The sequence below is a fragment of the Neoarius graeffei genome, chromosome 11 (assembly GCF_027579695.1).
Source record: "Neoarius graeffei isolate fNeoGra1 chromosome 11, fNeoGra1.pri, whole genome shotgun sequence".
Taxonomy (NCBI): domain Eukaryota; kingdom Metazoa; phylum Chordata; class Actinopteri; order Siluriformes; family Ariidae; genus Neoarius; species Neoarius graeffei.
The window spans coordinates 22645708-22665595 of NC_083579.1; the positions used below are offsets into that span (position 1 = coordinate 22645708).

The window sequence follows — 19888 nt, forward strand, 5'->3', positions numbered from 1 at the left end:
GATATTATGCACTGTAGATGATGATATGTTCAAACTCTTTGCAGTTTTACACTGTCGAACTCCTTTCTGATATTGCTCCACTATTTGTCAGCGCGGAATTAAGGAGATTGGTGATCCTCTTCCCATCTTTACTTCTGAGACCCGCTGCCACTCCAAGATTCTCTTTTTATACCCAGTCATGTTAATGACCTATTGCCAATTGACCTAATGAGTTGCAATTTGGTCCTCCAGCTGTTCCTTTTTTGTACCTTTAACTTTTCTAGCCTCTTATTGCCCCTGTCCCAACTTTTTTGAGATGTGTTGCTGTCATGAAATTTCAAATGAGCCAATATTTGGCATGAAATTTCAAAATGTCTCACTTTCGACATTTGATATGTTGTCTATGTTCTATTGTGAATACAATATCAGTTTCTGAGATTTGTAAATGATTGCATTCCGTTTTTATTTACAATTTGTACTTTGTCCCAACTTTTTTGGAATGGGGGTTGTAGAAGTGTATCATTGCACGAACAAAGGAGATTTCTGAGGACCTCAGAAAAAGCATTGTTGATGCTCATCAGGCTGGAAAAGGTTACAAAACCATCTCTAAAGAGTTTGGACTCCACCAGTCCACAGTCAGACAGATTGTGGACAAATGGAGGAAATTCAAGACCATTGTTACCCTCCCCAGGAGTGGTCGACCAACAAAGATCACTCCAAGAGCAAGGCGCGTAATAGTCGGTGAGGTCATAAAGGACCCCAGAGTACTGTAACTTCTAAGCAACTGAAGCCCTCTCTCAGGTGGGGTTTACATTAGACCGTATCAGCGGATCATCAGATTAACGTTTTTAAAATGATTAACATGCACACAGCAACACCAATACACGATTTGCCTGCAAACAGCAACGCCAATACACGGATACGCTCGGCTCCGCAGGCATCCTGTGCTCCAAATCACTCTGCCCTGAACAGCGAGTGCCCTCTGGAGGGTGTGCACTCCGACCCTGCGCAGCTCACAGAGCACGCGAGTGAAGTGCACGAGCAGTAATTCGGGACTGAGCCGCTGTGTGTGTGCTCTCAGTGCATATCGGGTATGCGCGTCACTTACCACTTGCAAGTGGAAGGATGGCAAGCCTAAAGACAATCATAACTACACAATGGTCAGTATTTGCATCAGTATTTGCAGTATTTTCATACTTTTATACTCTTTAATGAAAGGTGATACAAGGCGGAAGTCCGCGCCGTTTTTCAGCAGTCGCGTCACATGACCAGCGCTAGCAAATCAGGAAGGTGGATGTCACAGTGACGTTGTCCAATGACGACGCCAGCTAGAGCTCAGCACAGCGTATCCGCGTATTCTCAATGAATACACAGCACCGGACCAGACACGATCTAGATTGAATACGTGGACGCTGGCGGATTCCCGTTTCCCGGCGTTTCCAGGCGGTTTAATGTAAACGGACAGTGCATCCGCGAAGAAAACGAGACAGATACGGTCTAATGTAAACTTGGCCTCACATTGGCTAATGTTAATGTTCATGAGTCCACCATCAGGAGAACACTGAACAACAATGGTGTGCATGGTAGGGTTGCAAGGAGAAAGCCACTGCTCTCCAAAAAGAACATTGCTGCTCGTCTGCAGTTTGCTTAAGATCATGTGGACAAGTCAGAAGGCTACTGGAAAAATGTTTTGTGGACGGATGAGACCAAAATAGAACTTTTTGGTTTAAATGAGAACCGTTATGTTTGGAGAAAGGAAAACACTGCGTTCCAAAATAAGAACCTTATCCCATCTGTGAAACATGGTGGTGGTAGTATCATGGTTTGGGCCTGTTTTGCTGCATCTGGGCCAGGACGGCTTGCCATCATTAATGGAACAATGAATTCTGAATTATACCAGTGAATTCTAAAGGAAAATGTCAGGACATCTGTCCATGAACTGAATCTCAAGAGAAGGTGGGTCATGCAGCAAGACAACGACCCTAAACACACAAGTCATTCTACCAAAGAATGGTTAAAGCAGAATAAAGTTAATGTTTTGGAATGGCCAAGTCAAAGTCCTGACCTTAATCCAATTGAAATGTTGTGGAAGGACCTGAAGCGAGCAGTTCATGTGAGGAAACCCACCAACATCCCAGAGTTGAAGCTGTTCTGTACGGAGGAATGGGCTAAAATTCCTCCAAGCTGGTGTGCAGGACTGATCAACAGTTACCGGAAACGTTTAGTTGCAGTTATTGCTGCACAAGGGGGTCAAACCAGATACTGAAAGCAAAAGTTCACAAACTTTTACCACTCACAGATATGTAATATTGGATCATTTTCCTCAATAAATAAATGAGCAAGTATAATATTTTTGTCTCATTTGTTTAACTGGATTCTCTTTATCTACTTTTAGGACTTGTGTGAAAATCTGATGATGTTTGAGGTCATATTTATGCAGAAACATAGACAATTCTAAAGGGTTCACAAACTTTCAAGCATCACTTGATGCCAAATCTACTGACAGTATTATCATATATTTCCAATATTCTTCTCAGCTTATCCAGGTCTTCAGAAAACACCACAATGTCATCTGCATGCACACACAAGTGAGCAATGAGCACACACACATACCCAGAGCAGTGGGCAGATATACGACAGTGCCCAGTGAGCAGCTGGGGGTTCGGTACCTTGCTCAAGGGCACTTCAGCCATAATACAGAGGGAGGGAAAAGTCCCCTCATATTTTTCTTGTCGGTCCTGGGAACTGACCAACTACCCTTTGGGCACAAGACTGCTTCTCTAACCTTCAAGCCATGGTTGCCCCAGTTGAGCGGTTCGGCTTCAGAAAACACCACAATGTCATCTGCATGCACATACAAGTGAGCAATGGGCACACACACATACCCAGAGCAGTGGGCAGATATACGACAGTGCCCAGTGAGCAGTTGGGGGTTTGGTACCTTGCTCAAGGGCACTTCAGCCATGATACAGAGGGAGGGAAAAGTCCCCTTATATTTTTCTTGCCGGTCCCAGGAATTGAACCAACTACCATTTGGGCATAAGACTGCTTCTCTAACCTTCAAGCCATGGTTGCCCCAATTGAGCGGCTCGGCAAAATGGTGGCCAATCGCTTTGTCACTGTAAGTGAGGAAGAATGACAAATTATGAAAGGAAATGCTGTTCCTAAAAGCACTAAAGATGCTCCAAAGTTTGGTCTAAAACTATTCAAAGGTAAGGTGATTTTTATTTGATCTATTTCAAAACAAATTATTTTATGTGAGTTGGCATAATAAAGTGACACAAGTCTGCACTCTGCCTTCATTGTATTTGCATACCACTTTTGAAGTTTGAAGTAAATGATTTTTTGAATATGACTTTTTAATTTTTTTTAATAATCACCTGTGTATTTATACTAAAACAATTATCCACCTCAGGCTCAGTGAATGTCGGTGAACAATTGTTAAATAAAACCTGACAAAAACAGTTTACACACTGCAAAAGTGAAGAAAAAGCTAACGAAAATCTCTCATTATGAGATTATTGTATAACATCTATAAACCCATTAAACCTTTACTATACATATTTAGTAATTTCAAGTTTCGAATCATCTTATTCTGTTGGCTGATTATTTTTCATCTTTCTGAAAACAAAAGGTTGAAATCAGCAGGACTATTTGCCAATAGAATGAGAAGTTCAAGCTTGAAATGGGTAAAAATATCTCGAAATAGGCTTAAAAATTTTATATTTGTTTAAAAACAACCTAATAAAGAGAAATATTATTTGAAATTCAAATTTTTTACTTGCTATGATTTTTAAAAAGATTTAATTTTTTACAGCAAAAACTAAAATTTCATTAAATTTGAATTAAAGCAGTTAAAGCATTTTTTTCCATCAAACATTTATCAGCATGCTCCGAACTACTCATCATCATCATCATCATCATCATCATCAGTTTTTACCTCATGGTACGCGATTGGCCTTGGGGTGTTAGAAAAATGTTACCCAACAGGCTCGTGAAGTCCTCTTTGTGCATCATGCTATGTTGTACTTGTGACCTGTCCATGGACAGGGTCTCCTCAAGCGTATGCCACTGCCATCTCTTGTCAAATAACAATTGCTTTTGGATTCATGCGGCAGACATATGCAATATACTTTAAATGTTGTATGCGGCAAAAATCTGATATTGGTTGTGTTTGGCAAATCTCATGTATTCTAGTATTGGATATCTTGGATTAGATTAGATTAGATTAGATTAGATTAGATAAAACTTTATTGATCCCTTTGGGCGGGTTCCCTCAGGGAAATTAAGATTCCAGCAGCATCATTACAGATGAACAGAGAAAAGAAATAGAGAAAACTTCTAGATAAATTAAAATAAATTAAGTATTTACATATACAAATATAAGAAGAATAAGATATGGGGAAGAGAGGAAGGGGGGAGGGGGTAAAGGTGGGGAGAAGGGGGGGCGGCGGCAGGAGAGATATTGCACTTTATATTGCACATTGTCCGGTATTGCTTATTGTTAGGCTAGGCTACTGCTCCTTCCCATCCTCTGTCCTTCTGTTACCCCTCCTCCCCCCCAGAGAGGAGTTGTACAGTGTGATGGCGTGAGGGACAAAGGAGTTTTTAAGTCTGTTTGTCCTGCACTTGGGAAAGAGCATTCTGTCACTGAACAGGCTCCTCTGGTTGCTGCTGATGGTGTGCAGAGGGTGACTGGCATCGTCCATGATGTTCAGTAGTTTGTCCATAGACCTCTTCTCTGCCACTGTCACCAGAGAGTCCAGCTTCATGCTGACCACAGAGCCGGCCCGCCTGATCAGTTTGTCCAGCCTGGATGTGTCCTTCTTGGATGTGCTGCCCCCCCAGCACACCACGGTGTAAAACAGGACACTGGCGACCACGGACTGATAGAATATCCACAGGAGTTTCCTGCAGATGTTAAAGGACCGCAGCCTCCTAAGGAAGTATAGCCTGCTCTGTCCCTTCCTGTACAAGTGATTGGTGTTGCAAGTCTAGTCCAGCTTCCTGTCCAGCCACAGCCCGAGGTACTTGTAGGAATCCACAGCCTCCACTTTGACTCCCTCGATCAGAACTGGTCTGGACCTCCCAAAGTCAATGACCAGCTCCTTGGTTTTCGAGGTGTTGAGCTGCAGATGGTTCCTGTTGCACCACACAGCAAAGTCCCTCACCAGGCTCCTATACTCCTCCTCTCTGTCACTGATACACCTAACAATGGCTGTGTCATCGGCAAGCTTCTGAATGTGACACAGCTCCGAGTTGTAGTAGAAGTCTGCGGTGTACAGGGTGAAGAGAAGAGGGGCCAGCACCATGCCCTGGGGTGCTCCAGTGCTGCTAATCACAGTGTCAGATGTGATGTCCTTCAGCCTGACGTACTGCGGCCTGTCAGTGAGGTAGCTGGAGATCCAGGTGACCAGGCAGGGGTCCACTCGCATCCTGTTCAGTTTGTCCTGAAGCAGTAGGGGCTGGATGGTGTTGAAGGCACTCGAGAAGTCCAAGAAGAGGATCCTCACTGTGCCATTTCCCTTATCCAGATGCGAGTGGACTCGGTGTAGCAGGTAGAGGATGGCGTGTTCCACACCGACACCTGCCCGGTACGCAAACTGCAGACAGTCCTGGGCATGTTGTACCTGGGGTCTGAGGAGGCTGAGGAAGAGCCGCTCCAACGTCTTCATCAGATGTGAAGTTAGTGCCACCGGTCGGAAGTCGTTCAGCTTGCTGGGCCGATTCTTTTTGGGAACTGGAATGATACATGATGTCTTCCAGAGGGTGGGCACTCTCCCCACCTACAGGCTAAGGTTGAAGATGCGTTGGAGTGGTTCACCCAGTTCAGCAGCACAGGTCTTCAGTAGTCGGGGACACACCTTGTCCGGGCCTGCTGCTTTCTTGGGGTGAAGCTTCCTCAGTCGACCTCTGACCTGGTCTGCAGTAATGCATGGAGGAGTATGTGTTGAGGAGGGGGCTGCTGTGATGACTGGGGGGAGGTGTGTTGAGGGAAGAAGGAGAGGGTGGGGGGGACATGGGCTGGTTGAACCGATTGAAAAAGTCATTCAACTCATTTGCCCTCTCCACTGTCCCCTCAACGACTCTGGTCTTTGTATTGTGGCCTGTGATGGTTTTCACACCTTCCCAGACCTCCCTCATGCTGTTCTCCTTCAGCTTCTGCTCCACCTTTCTCCTGTAGCTGTCCTTAGCTTCCCTCATGCAGCGTTTTACCTCCTGCTGTGCTGCTTTCATCACCTCCCTATCCCTGCTCCTGAAGGCAGCCTTCTTCCTGTTGAGGACAGCTTTGACTTCCTGTGTTACTTATTGCTTGTTATTAGGGTAACACCGTACAGTCTTAGCAGGGGAGACCACGTCTGCACAGAAGTTAAGGTAATCCATCAGACAGTGTTTCAGCCCTTCTATGTCCTCACATACCCCTTTTCCACCAAAGCAGTTCCAGGGCTGGTTCGGGGCCAGTGTTTAGTTTGGAACCAGGTTTTCTGTTTCCACTGACAAAGAACTGGCTCTGGGGCCAGAAAAACTGGTTCCAGGCTAGCACCAACTCTTTGCTGGGCCAGAGGAAAGAACCGCTTACGTCAGCGGGGGGGGCGGAGTTGTTAAGACCAACAACAATAACAAGACCGTGAAAGATCGCCATTTTTAAGCGACGAGAAGCCGCAGCTGTACAAACGCGAAGTCATCCGTTATTATTATTGTTGTTGTTGTTGCTGCTGCTGCTGCTTCCGTGTTGTTTTTGCTTTGATATTCGCGCCAAGGTTTATGCAAACGTAGCGACGTAACTGACGTATACAGCGACGTAATGACGTATACAGCGACATAATGACGTAGCTCCGTGAGCTATGGAAAAGCAAACTGGTTCTCAGCTGGCTCGCAAGTTGAACGAGTTGTGAATCAGCACCAGCACTGGCTCCGAACCAGCCCTGGAACTGATTTGGTGGAAAAGGGGTAACAGTGTGGGCTAAGCAGCACATCCCAGTCCGTGATGTCATAACAGTCCCTGAGGGCATCTTCCATTTCAGGGGACCACCTCCTGATGGAGCTAGTTGTTGCAGGCTGCCTTTGAACCCGGGGGGTGTACTTTGGCTGTAGAAGAACCAGGTTGTGGTCAGACTTCCCTAGTGGGGGGAGGGGTGTGACTCTGTATGCATCCCTCACATTAGCATACAGCAAGTCAATTGTCCTGTTGTTCCTTGCTGGACAATCCACAGCCTGGTAAAAAGCAGCCAAAGTAGTGTCCAAACTAGCATGATTAAAGTCCCCAGAAATGATGATAAATGCCTCAGGGTGCTGTGTCTGCAGCCGTGCTGTGGCAGAGTGAATCCTCTCACATGCAGCGGCTGTGGCTGCCCTCGGAGGGATGTAAACACAGATGGTGATCACGTGACTGAACTCCCTCGGCAGATAATATGGCCGCAGGCTAACGGCTAGCAGCTCCAAGTCCAGGCAACATAAAACTGTCTTTACGGAGATATGTCCCGGGTTACACCAGCGGTTGTTAACATAAATGATGAGTCCCCCACCTTTGCTTTTCCCGCATGTGTTAGTGTCTCTGTCGGCTCTCACAGCAGTGAATCCCCGCAGGTCCACATTAGCATCCAGTACAAAGTGTGTTAGCCATGTTTCTGTAAAGATAAATAAGCTGCTCTCCCGGTAAATCCGCTGGTTGTTCAGAGCGGAAAGCTCGTCGACTTTATTCGGCAGCGAATTCACATTCCCCATGGGGAATGCAGGGAATGTATGGTTTGTAGCGCCGCCGGTTGTCTGCTAGCCTAGCCTTTAGTTTAGCTCCAGCCTTGCAGCCCCTGGGTTTCCTCCTCAGCTCGGCTGGGATGGGGTGTCGTATCCCGGCTCATCCCATTGTTTTCAGGGCCAGCAGCTCCTCTCTCAAATAAGAGAGAAAACTGGCTCCTGGTTGTGTGTTAAAGTTAAATATATCCATGTTATATAGTAAAACACACTATGTCTCCATAAGAAGAGCAGAAAAGTAAAAAAAAGGTGGAAAAAAAGAGGTTTAAAGAGCTAAAAACTACAGAGCTACTGGAGAGGCACCTGTCTCACACAGCGCCCATACTTAGAATGGATGCCCAATCAGATTCTCCATCCACTGGAATTTGTGGATCAGCTCCATTTCTCCATTTTCTTGATGGTGGTGCATTCCTCTGTGCAAATCCTCCAGAGATCATTTTCCTTAAGCAGTTGTTCCAGACCACATTGATCTTGTTAAGTTCCACAGTGGTCAGTTCCCATGCTTGGACACTGTATAATAAGCGGGATCAGACACACTCTGTTAGGATTCTTATACAGGTACTGAGGTATTTCTCATGATCTGTGAGGACGTTCTTTAATTCGTTCCATTTCTCGTAGGCTGAAGCTATTCTGATATGTAGGAAATCCGTTGACTTATTGTTGAGGTTGGAGATCAGGTATCTGAATTTTCTCACATTCTTTATAGACATTCCATTAATGGCTAGTAGGCTTTCCTTTTCTTTGATGCTCTCATCTACATGAAAAGCCATAGTTTCTGTTTTCTTGTAGGACATTTTCAATCCAGATCTACTGAAAGTATTATCATATATTTCCAATATTCTTCTCAGCTCATCCAGGTCTTCAGAAAACACCACAATGTCGTCTGCATACATCAACTCAGAAACTCTGCTTATACCATACGAGATACTAGTACGGAGGCAACGAGGTGATACTTCGTTTGGTAGAGAGAATTCTATTCGTGCTTCAGTATCAGGAAAGACTTGAGATGTTTCATGTTTGGTGCAACGCATCACAAAGTCCAAATAGATGTTAAAGATAGTAGGACTTTCAAGAGCTCCTTGTCGGCATCCTACATACAGTACGTATTGAAATAATGTCCTAAATTATTTATACAGGCTTTAGTGCCATTATATAAAGCTTTAAGTATGGAGATGAGTGTTGAGCTCTGAAGGCAGATCTCCAGAACTCGAAAGAGTGCCTCCCATGGGATCCAATCATATGTTGATTTTAACTCGATGAAACACACAAACAAGTGGGTGTTGCTGTTTCTCTAGTATGTGTCTAATCATAAAAATGGTATCACAACTGGAACGGTTCTTCCTGAAACCAAATTGCGTTGGTAGTAAAATGTATTCATAGACTATTTGTATTCCTTCAAAAATGGTCATGGATAGCAGTTTGGAGAGTGTGGCAGTGATTGACAACCCACGATAGTTCTCAGCCAAACTTCTCGGGCCCTTTTTGTAGAGATATGTTATAGAGGATAGAAGGTGCTAGTCTTGAGTTTGCAGATTAAGCCCATCAGTAAAACCAGATAGAAGAGAAGCCTCTTGGAGCCAGAGTACTTCAACTGTTCACCAGAGACTCCATCAGTTCCTGGACATTTGCCGTTCTTGAACTTTGACATGCAGTCTTCTATCTCAGATATATCAGGGGGGACTCATCAATTGGTTCAATGTCTCCAGGAGAGTTAATGTGTGGGAAATTCCTAGGATTAGATAATTCTGGCTGTCTATTGAATTCCCTTTCGCCTAAGTGATGGGCAAAGTATTCTTCTCGTTTTTCAGGTTTGATGAATTGTCTGTTTAGCTTTGAGAGTGTAGTGTAGTTCTTAGCTAGTCAAAACTCTTCTTCGGTATTTCTTTGCTCACTAGTGACGTTGATCTTATCAGCCTTGTCTTTAAAGTAGGCACTTTTAAGTTTAAGCCGTAATTTCTTTATTTGTTGGGTTAGCTCTTTCCTAGTTGTGAGATCCCTTGCCTTTCACCTCTTTTCAACAAGAGCTAAGAATTCTTCATTAATCCACAGTTTCATGTCCCAGTCTCTCTGTAAAGGAGGAATGGTCTCAGTTGAGGCCGTACAAATAGCGTCAGTGATGAGACCCTCGATAATTTCAATTTGTTCAGAAGGAGGAGGTTCTGCCAGGAGTTTCTCAAGTCGTTTACTGTATTTACTCATTACCTCTTTATAATCTTGTAAGCTATGCATGTCACATCTAATTTGGCTGACTGCTTTTTTTTTGGATTTTATCTTGAAAATTTTACGGCGTCTACTCTTTGATGGGAACATTGCATCTAACACCACTACTCGGTGGTCAGAATCGAATGGAACACTCGCGTTTGGATAGACCCTGCAGTTTTTAGCAGAGTGTTTCACATACCATTCTCCCAAGATACAGTGATGCTTGAAAGTTTGTGAACCCTTTAGAATTTTCTATATTTCTGCATAAATATGATCTAAAACATAATCAGATTTTCACACAAGTCTTAAAAGTAGATAAAGAGAACCCAGTTAAACAAATGAGACAAAAATATTATACTTGGTCATTTATTTATTGAGGAAAATGATCCAATATTACGGTACATATCTGTGAGTGGCAAAAGTATGTGAACCTTTGCTTTCAGTATCTGGTGTACAGAACAGCTTCAACTCTGGGATGTTGGTGGGTTTCCTCACATGAACTGCTCGCTTCAGGTCCTTCCACAACATTTCGATTGGATTAAGGTCAGGACTTTGACTTGGCCATTCCAAAACATTAACTTTATTCTCCTTTAACCATTCTTTGGTAGAATGACTTGTGTGCTTAGGGTCATTGTCTTGCTGCATGACCCACCTTCTCTTGAGATTCAGTTCATGGACAGATGTCCTGACATTTTCCTTGAGAATTCGCTGGTATAATTCAGAATTCATTGTTCCATCAATGATGGCAAGCCTTCCTGGTCCAGATGCAGCAAAACGGGCCCAAACCATGATACTACCACTACCATGTTTCACAGATGGGATAAGCTTCTTATGTTGGAATGCAGTGTTTTCCTTTCTCCAAACATAACGCTTCTCATGTAAACAAAAAAGTTCTATTTTGGTTTCATCCATCCACAAAATATTTTTCCAATAGCCCTTCTGGCCTCTCCACGTGATCTTTAGCAAACTGCAGACGAGCAAGAATGTTCTTTTTGGAGAGCAGTGGCTTTCTCCTTGTAACCCTGCCATGCACCATTTGTTGTTCTGTGTTCTCCTGATGGTGGGCTCATGAACATTAACGTTAGCCAATGTGATAGAGGGCTTCAATTGCTTAGAAGTTACCCTGGGATCCTTTGTAACCTCGCCGACTATTACACGCCTTGCTCTTGAAGTGATCTTTGTTGGTTGACCACTCCTGGGGAGGGTAACAATGGTCTTGAATTTCCTCCATTTGTCCACAATCTGTCTGACTGTGGATTGGTGGAGTCCAAACTCTTTAGAGATGGTTTTGTAACCTTTTCCAGCCTCATGAGCATCCACAATGCTTATTCTGAGGTCCTCAGAAATCTCCTTTGTTCATGCCATGATACACTTCCACAAACACGTTGTGAAGATCAGACTTTGACAGATCCCTGTTCTTTAAATAAAACAGGGTGCCCACTCACACCTGATTGTCATCCCATTGATTGAAAACACCTGACTCTAATTTCACCTTCAAATTAACTGCTAATCCTAGAGTTTCACATACTTTTGCCACTCACAGATATGTAATATTGGATCATTTTCTTCAATAAATAAATGACCAAGTATTTTTGTCTCATTTGTTTAACTCTGTTCTCTTTGTCTACTTTTAAGACTTGTGTGAAAATCTGATGATGTCTTAGGTCATATTTATGCAGAAATATAGAAAATTCTAAAGGGTTCACAAACTTTCAAGCACCACTGTATCGTCTCATCACCTTTGGTACCCCACCTTGGATTGACAGGGCTATGTATGCAAAGATGTTTTTGTGGCGAACATGGTGTTCAAGATAAATAGGCCGTTATTCTCTGCTGTCTTGATTCGTTTAGTGCCATTAAAACTGGTTGGTTCATCATCGTTGTATGGACCTAAACATTTCCAGCTGTTATACTGGCAGTCCTTGCCTATTGTGGCATTAAAATCTTCATAGACAACCATCTTCAAAGACGGAGGCAATTTCTTTGTTTCCCTCAAAGCTCTAGACAGCATATTATAATAAGCTTTCTTAGAATTAGCTGCATATTCTTCAGTTGGACCATATGAAGAGAGAATAGTCAGTTTGACGCTTCGGACCACTACTCTTGCGAGTATTAATCTGCCCTCAATAATGCATTCCGTATCCAGTAAAACGACATGTGGGGCCAATACAATGGCTACGCCAGCATGGACTTTCCTCTTTAGGCCACTGTAAATAACCTTCCAACCCTTAAGAGCAGTGTCTTTGCATTCAGTCTCACCATTTCCTGATATGCCAGTTTCTTGCATACAACAAATGTCATGATGAAGCACTTGGATTTGCAAAACATGCTCTGCCAGCTTTCTTTCACATTTAGCTGTTCGCACATTTATTGTGCCAATACGGACGTGATGGTAATTATTCGGCTTATGTTTTACTTTTTGATCTCTTTTGCTGTGATCAGACATTTCCTTATATTACAAATTATTAACTAATATTACAAAGTAATCATAATAATACTAATAATGAAGGAAATTATGAAAGACAACTAAGAGGATCTCAAAGCACTCGAATGACATGCACTGTGATTATCAATTTGTGGTCCCAATAACAGGACTATGGACTTTTTTACCTTTTGAATCTCTGATCGCTCGTGAACTAGGAGGGAAGAGGCTACTTCACCTCCCAGCGCCAGTGACTCTGTTCGCTTGCCTGACCGCAAGGTCCAGCTCCCCAGGGTACACCTGTCCTAATGACGGAGGTAGAGTATGGCTTGAGTGTGAGTGTCATTCAGGCTTAACTGGACTTACAAACACTGCCTTCTAAGTCTAATGGATATATCCTAGAGTTGTGCGTCACACCCCATGCACTGATCAGAAGGTTGTGAGTTTGAATCCTGAAGCTGCCACGGTTGGCACCTTCAGTCAGTGTTGTAGTTGAGTCACTAAACCTTGAGTCCAAGTCCAGTCTCGAGTCTCTAGTGTTCAAGTCCGAGTCAAGTCCAAGTCATTAAAGAAAATTTTGAGTCGAATCCGAGTTGAGTCCACGATTGATCCGAGTTGAGTCCGAGTCGAGTCCAGCACTCCAACCGCAACATTTGGTGGTGGCTGTTTTAGTGCCATTAACATTAGTTTGTTCCTGAACATGACGTATGAACAGGTGAATGTGCATTCTCTTTGTCAGGGAGTGCAAAGTATTCTATCAGAGATGGTTGGGAGACGGATGCAGAAGGTGTGTTTATTAATACAAGTGAAGACAGGTAAACAATCCAGAACGGCAGGCAAAATCGTAAAACAGTGAAACAGGCAATAGGTTGAGACTATCGTAGACGAGGCAGAATCAAAGACGAAAAACAGGAACTCAAACAAGGAAATAAGGCTCAGTAATGTGTCAGCAACGCAACTCAATACTTTGCAAAGTAAGTGCATTTTTACAGTTTTTATAACGGCATGCTGATTGTGCCTTAATCCTGTGCGGGTGCGAGTCATTTACAGTGCATGAGAGAGTCCACTTGGTGCACATGGTGTCCAGAGCGTGCCCGAGAGTCTATCTGATGCACATGCCAAGGTGCGCAGGTGTGACACTCTTGCAGGAAATTAGTACAAAAGTTAATGTAGATATAAATATCTTATGCCAAATTATTATGGCCTGTTACAAAAAATAAAGAAAAAGTCTGAATTCTCATCTCCAATTTACAAGTCCTAATAGACTTGGACTCAGACATAATGCACAAGTCTGAGTCCAAGTCCGAGTCATCAGTGCTCAAGTTCAAGTCGAGTCACTAGTCCTTAAAATTAGGGCATGAGTCAGACTTGAGTCCGAGTCCTGGACTTGAGTACTACAGTGCCTTGCAAAAGTATTCATCCCTCTTGGTGTTTGTCCTGTTTTGTTGTGTAACCTGTTGGGGGAAAAAAGGGAAGAGAAACCTAACTGTTAAATTAGTTCTGTAACCTGTTGAGAAGGAAAAAAAAGTGTTACAACATTTAGAAATATTTTTTTCTTTCGTTGAGCATTATTTTCATTCAATTCCTAATCATAGTCTTTATTTAATTCTGCATTTAATTTATTAATTCATTTTATCCCAGAGGTCTGTTCCCACTTCAGTAGTGGTTCTGTGAGGGGGAAAAAGTGATTTCATTCGTTCATAGTGGTGTAGCTGAATTGCTATTGGTGAAAACAACTCATGTCCCACCTCCTTGGCGCAGGTTAGCAAGACGCATTGTGAGAGATGCACAGAGCAATAGCAGGAGGAGAGCAGAAACACAGGCGTTGGAGTGAAAAAAAAAACTCGTTAAAACACTTGATATTGTGCATACTATTAAAAAAAAAAAAGGAAGGAACTATTCGAGCTCATACATGAGTGTCCGGTGAACAACGGAGAAGCGAACCTGGGAACCTTACCTGTGTTTATTCTTTTCTTTTCTCGGTGAGTACTGTGAAGCATAAGTAGTTAGCCCCGCGAGTTAGCATAACCTCGTGGTGTGTTAGCCTCCGAGCTGGAGCATAAACTCAGAGTGTTGTTAATTTTCTTGTGATAGAAGAGAAAAGCGCGCGCACGCGTGTGTGTATGTGTGCATGTTATTTACATTGTGTGAATAGAGAGAGACATCATTAAGATGAGTGTCATGGGTTATGAGATTGCTTCATTCTTCTGTGTAGCACTGTGCTGTTGCACACAGGCACGAGATATCAGGGTTGTGAAACAAACTTACAACAAATTCGTATGACATGATTTTACTTACCTTAATCCAGTGTGAGTAATTATTGTTGAGCTGTGAGTGGTTTTGTAATCATTTACATATGGGTTTGTTGATTGTTTATCAGTCAATTAATGATTTTATTTTCATTATAAAACACTGTGAGGCTGACATTTCATATGCTATTACTAATGTAGCAGTTATCTTTTCTAAGTTAACAGTTAAAAGTTTGTGGCAGTTCGTACGGGTGGGAGGAGCACAGAAAGACGGCAGGCCAGAATTCAAGTTCCAAACCTGTTTATTTAGCACTTTTCACTTCTAAATCAACTTTCCCATCCACACGCACACACACACACACACACACACACACACACACACACACACACACACACACACACACACACACACAAGTTGTCTGGTTGAGGAGAGAGCTCCCCTCTGCTCTCACTCTCTCCTTAAATAGGGCGCGGTCACTGGGGAAGACACACAAACACACGTTAATCGACCTCAGGTGTAGTGATTCTGCCACTCACCTTCCCTGACTCCTCCTTCCGGTCACAGACCGACACTTGACCATGCCCCCGCTGCCACATACCCCCACCGCCCAAGTCAGGCCGGGCGGCCGTCCAGCCTGCAGCCGACTCCCCCCCCCCCGATGGGAGAGGAAGTCCGGCATGACCATCTGCACCCCCGGCCTGTGGATCACCTTGAAGTTAAAGGGTTGGAGTGCCAGATACCAATGGGTGATCCACGCGTTGGCATCCTTCATGCGGTGGAGCCACTGGAGGGGCGCGTGGTCCGAACAGAGGGTGAAAGGGTGTCCCAACAGGTAGTAGCGGAGGGCGAGGACTGCCCACTTGATTGCGAGGCACTCTTTTTCAATGGTGCTGTAGCGCCCCTCACGAACCGACAGCTTTCTGCTGATGTACAGCACTGGACGGTCCTCCCCCTCCACCTCCTGGGACAAAACGGCCCCCAGCCCTCTGTCCGACACATCCGTCTGTAACATAAAAGGGAGAGAAAAGTCAGGGGAGTGTAACAGTGGCCCCCCAGACAGTGCAGCCTTCACCTCAGAGAAAGTCCGCTGGCATTGCTCCGTCCACTGGACCGGCTCTGGTGCCCCATTTTTAGTGAGATCAGTCAGTGGGCTGGTGACATCCGAATAATTAGGTATAAACCTATGATAGTAGCCAGCCAGCCCCAGGAACTGTCTCACCCCCTTTTTGGTCTTGGGCCTCGGGCAGGCCGCAATTGCCGCTGTCTTGTTAATTTGGGGACACACCTGCCCGTTGCCCAAGTGGAAGCCCAGATACCGTACTTCCACCCGCCCAATCGCACACTTCTTCGGGTTGGCTGTGAGACCCGCCCGTCTCAGCGACCTAAGGATGGCCCTCAGGTGTTGTAGGTGCCGTGGCCAGTCATTACTATAAATAATGATGTCATCGAGGTACGCGGCCGCATAGGTGGCATGGGGCGGAGGACCCTATCCATCAGCCGCTGGAACGTAGCGGGCGCCCCAAACAGCCCAAAAGGAAGTGTGACAAACTGATGTAAGCCGAACAGTGTGGAAAAGGTCGTTTTTTTCTCGGGATAATGGAGTCAAGGGGATCTGCCAATAACCCTTTGTCAAATCCAGTGTCGAGTAAAAGCGAGCCATGCCTAGTCGATCGAGCAACACATCAATACGAGGCATTGGGTACGCGTCGAATTTAGACACCGCGTTGACTTTTCTATAGTCTACACAGAACCGGACCGACCCGTCGGCCTTGGGTACCAAGACCACCGGGCTGCTCCAGTCACTGTGTGACTCCTCAACGATGCCCATTTCGAGCATGGCCTCGAGTTCTTCCCGAGCCACTTTTTTCTTGTGTTCGGGTAGCCTGTAAGGGCGGCTATGCACTACCACCCCCGGGGGCATCTCAATGTGGTGCTCTATGAGGTCGGTGCAGCCGGGCAGGGGTGAGAACATGTCCAAAAACTCGGTCTGCAACTGGGCAACCTCCGCGAGTTGGGTCGGGGAGAGGTGGTCTCCACAGGGGACCGGAGAGGTACACGATGCCAATGCTCCCTTTTGAACCTCCGGCCCTAGCTCTGCCTTCTCCGGAACCACCGACACCAACGCCACGGGGACCTCCTTGTTCCAGAGTTTGAGCAGATTGAGGTGGTAAATCTGTAGCGCCCCACCCCTGTTTGCTCGCCTCACCTCATAGTCGACGTCCCCGACTCGCCGTGTGACCTCAAAGGGTCCTTGCCACTTGGCGATCAATTTGGAGCTCGACGTGGGCAACAGCACGAGTACTTTATCTCCTGGTGCGAACTCCCTAAGGCGTGTACCCCTGTCGTACAGGCGGGTTTGCCGTTCTTGAGCCTGCTGCAAATTCTCCTGAGTTAGGTGTATGAGTGTGTGGAGTTTTGCGCACAGGTCAATAACATATTGAATTTCATTTTTACTTGGTGAAGGTCCCTCCTCCCAATTTTCTCATAGCACATCTAGAATGCTGCGTGGCTTACACCCATATAACGATTCGAACGGGGAGAACCCCATGGAGGCTTGGGGGACCTCTTGCACTGCAAATAACAAGGGTTCGAGCCATTTATCCCAATTACGTGCATCCTCACTAATTTTTTTATTATATTTTTGAGGGTGCGATTGAACCGTTCAACTAAACCGTCCGTTTGTGGGTGATACATGCTGGTGCGGATCGGCTTAATACCTAATAACCCATACAGTTCGTTCCGTGTACGTGACATAAACGAGGTGCCTTGGTCAGTCAGAATCTCTTTCAGGATTCCAACTCGGGAGATGACGCGGAAGAGCGCTTCCGCAATACTGCGTGCTGAGATATTGCGAAGAAGCACTGCTTCCAGGTATCGTGTTGCATAGTCCACCAGAACTAAAATAAAGCGGTTCCCTCGTGTTGACTGATCTAATGGCCTGATGAGATCCATCCCAATTCTTTCAAACGGGGTCTCGATTAATGGGAGAGGGCGCAAAGGCGCTTTTGGAATGGCCGCTGGATTTACTAACTGGCATTCGTGGCATGCTGTACACCACCTACGGACATCGCCGCGAATCCTTGGCCAATAGAACCGGGCCATTAGTCGGGCTAGTGTTTTATCCTGCCCTAAGTGTCCGGCCATGGGATTAAAGTGAGCCGCCTGGAATACCAATTCCCGGCGGCTCTTTGGAATCAAAAGCTGTGTGACTTGCTCTTTAGTCTGAGTGTCCTGCGTCACTCGGTATAATCTATCCTTCATAACAGAAAAATAGGGGAAGGACGGGGTGGCGTTTGGCTGGAGCGTTTGACCATTGTTTACTCTCACTTGGTCAAGCGCATGTCGCAGAGTCTCGTCTCGCAATTGCTCTAACGGAAAATCCGCGAGGGATTCCCCGAGAGAGGGAGGAGGAGCCTGCGGCTTCTCACTCTGACGTGGAGATGATGTAGACGGCTCTGTGACAGCTGCTCCTGCCAATGCGACACCGGGACCTCCCCCTGCTGAACTACGGCAGGACCCACTCTTCACTAAATGGCTCATTAACTCCCCGAATCCCGGCCAGTCTGTCCCCAAAATTATCGAGTGGGTGAGGCGAGGATTAACCTTTACTAATTTACTCTAAATTTTTCCCCTCTGAAAAAAATGTGGACCGACACTAAAGGGTAGCTGTGAACATCCCTGTGCGCACACAACACCTTCACCCCCTGTGCTCCCCCTAATGCCTCGTCTTGCACCAGTCTTTGGTGAATTGAGGTCTGATTACAGCCGGAGTCCACCAATGCCTGATATGTATCCCCTTGGATACTCACCGGTATGCGATACACTCCAGCCTGATCGAGGGCGGCTCCTGGCTCGTCAGGGATCCGAAACACTGTGCCCACTTCCATTACCGAGCACTGCTGTTGGAGGTGGCCTGGCTCCCCGGCAAACCGGCCCGGGCTTCCTCTCTGCACTGGTGCTCTGGGGCTCACTCACCTGGGAGGGGGAAGAGACAGACACAGAAGGGAAAAATGGGAGGGCACTGCGGGTGTGACGGGCTGGCTGGGGTGGCACCGGAGGGGAGAGAGAGGAGAGGGAAGAAGAGGATGTCTGCTGTCCTGCCGTCGGAACAGCCGCCAAATGGTCCTCCGCCAACTCGATGGCCTGATCCAGCAATGCCGGGCGGTGGCACTGGACCTACTCCGCGGTCCCCTCGGGTAGGTGGGCAATGAACTGCTCCAGCACCACCTGATCTATGATTCCCTCGACGTCACGGTTGTCGGCCCTCAACCACCACCAGCAGGCGTCCTTGAGCTGCTGGCCAAACTTGAACGGCCGGCCGACTTCCTCCAGACGCAGAGCGCGGAAGCACTGTTGCTGCTGTTCAGGGGTGTGCCCCATCCGCTGGAGGATGGCCCGGCAAAGATCCGCGTAGGCCTGTCGGCGGGGAGCTGTAGCGCAGCCAGCTGCGCCTCGCCTGTTAGCAGGGGGAGGAGGCGCGCCGCGCGCTGTTCCACTGGCCAGCCCGAGGCCTCTGCTGCCTGCTTGAAGAGCGTGAGGAAGGCCTCAGAGTCATCACGCGGGCCCATCTTAGTTAGGGTGAGGGGAGAAGGGCCATTGGCGGTGGAGGTGCCGGACACCGCCGATGCGAGGAGGTGCCGGAACAGCTGTTGATCTTCCTCCTGCGCCAACACCAGGGCCTCGAACCGGTGCTCTTGCTCCTTCCGGAGGGTGATTAGCGCCTGGTGCTGGCTCTGCTGGGCCGTGGCGAGGGCGTGGACCAGGTCTGCGAAGGGGGAGGACTCCATGGGGCTGTTCTTTTCCTGTGCTCGGTCCTGGGTTTCCACACCACTGTGGCAGTTTGTACGAGTGGGAGGAGCACAGAAAGACGGCAGGCCAGAATTCAAGTTCCAAACCTGTTTATTTAGCACTTTTCAGTTCTAAATCAACTCTCCCATCCACGCGTGCACACACACAAGTTGTCTGGTTGGGGAGAGAGCTCCCCTCTGCTCTCACTCTCTCCTTAAATAGGGCGCGGTCACTGGGGAAGACACACAAACACACGTTAATCGACCTCAGGTGTCGTGATTCTACCACTCACCTTCCCTGACTCCTCCCTCCGGTCACAGACCGATGCTTGACCATGCCCCCGCTGCCACAAAGTTGTATTTTACATTGATGTAGATCATAGTTAGAAACTGTACAGTGAAAAAAGAAGTGAGTGGATTTATTTAAGCCTGTTATATTGTACAGGCTGGGTTTTTTGGATACCCAGGATTTTGGATGGAACTGGATTCTCTCCCT

General features: G+C 46.2%; 1 protein-coding gene across 1 annotated transcript in view; it reads left to right on the forward strand.

Annotated features, from left to right (window-relative positions):
• Positions 1-19888, forward strand: part of pacrg (PARK2 co-regulated) — a 659472-nt gene that overhangs the window by 106918 nt on the left and 532666 nt on the right. The window lies entirely within an intron of this gene.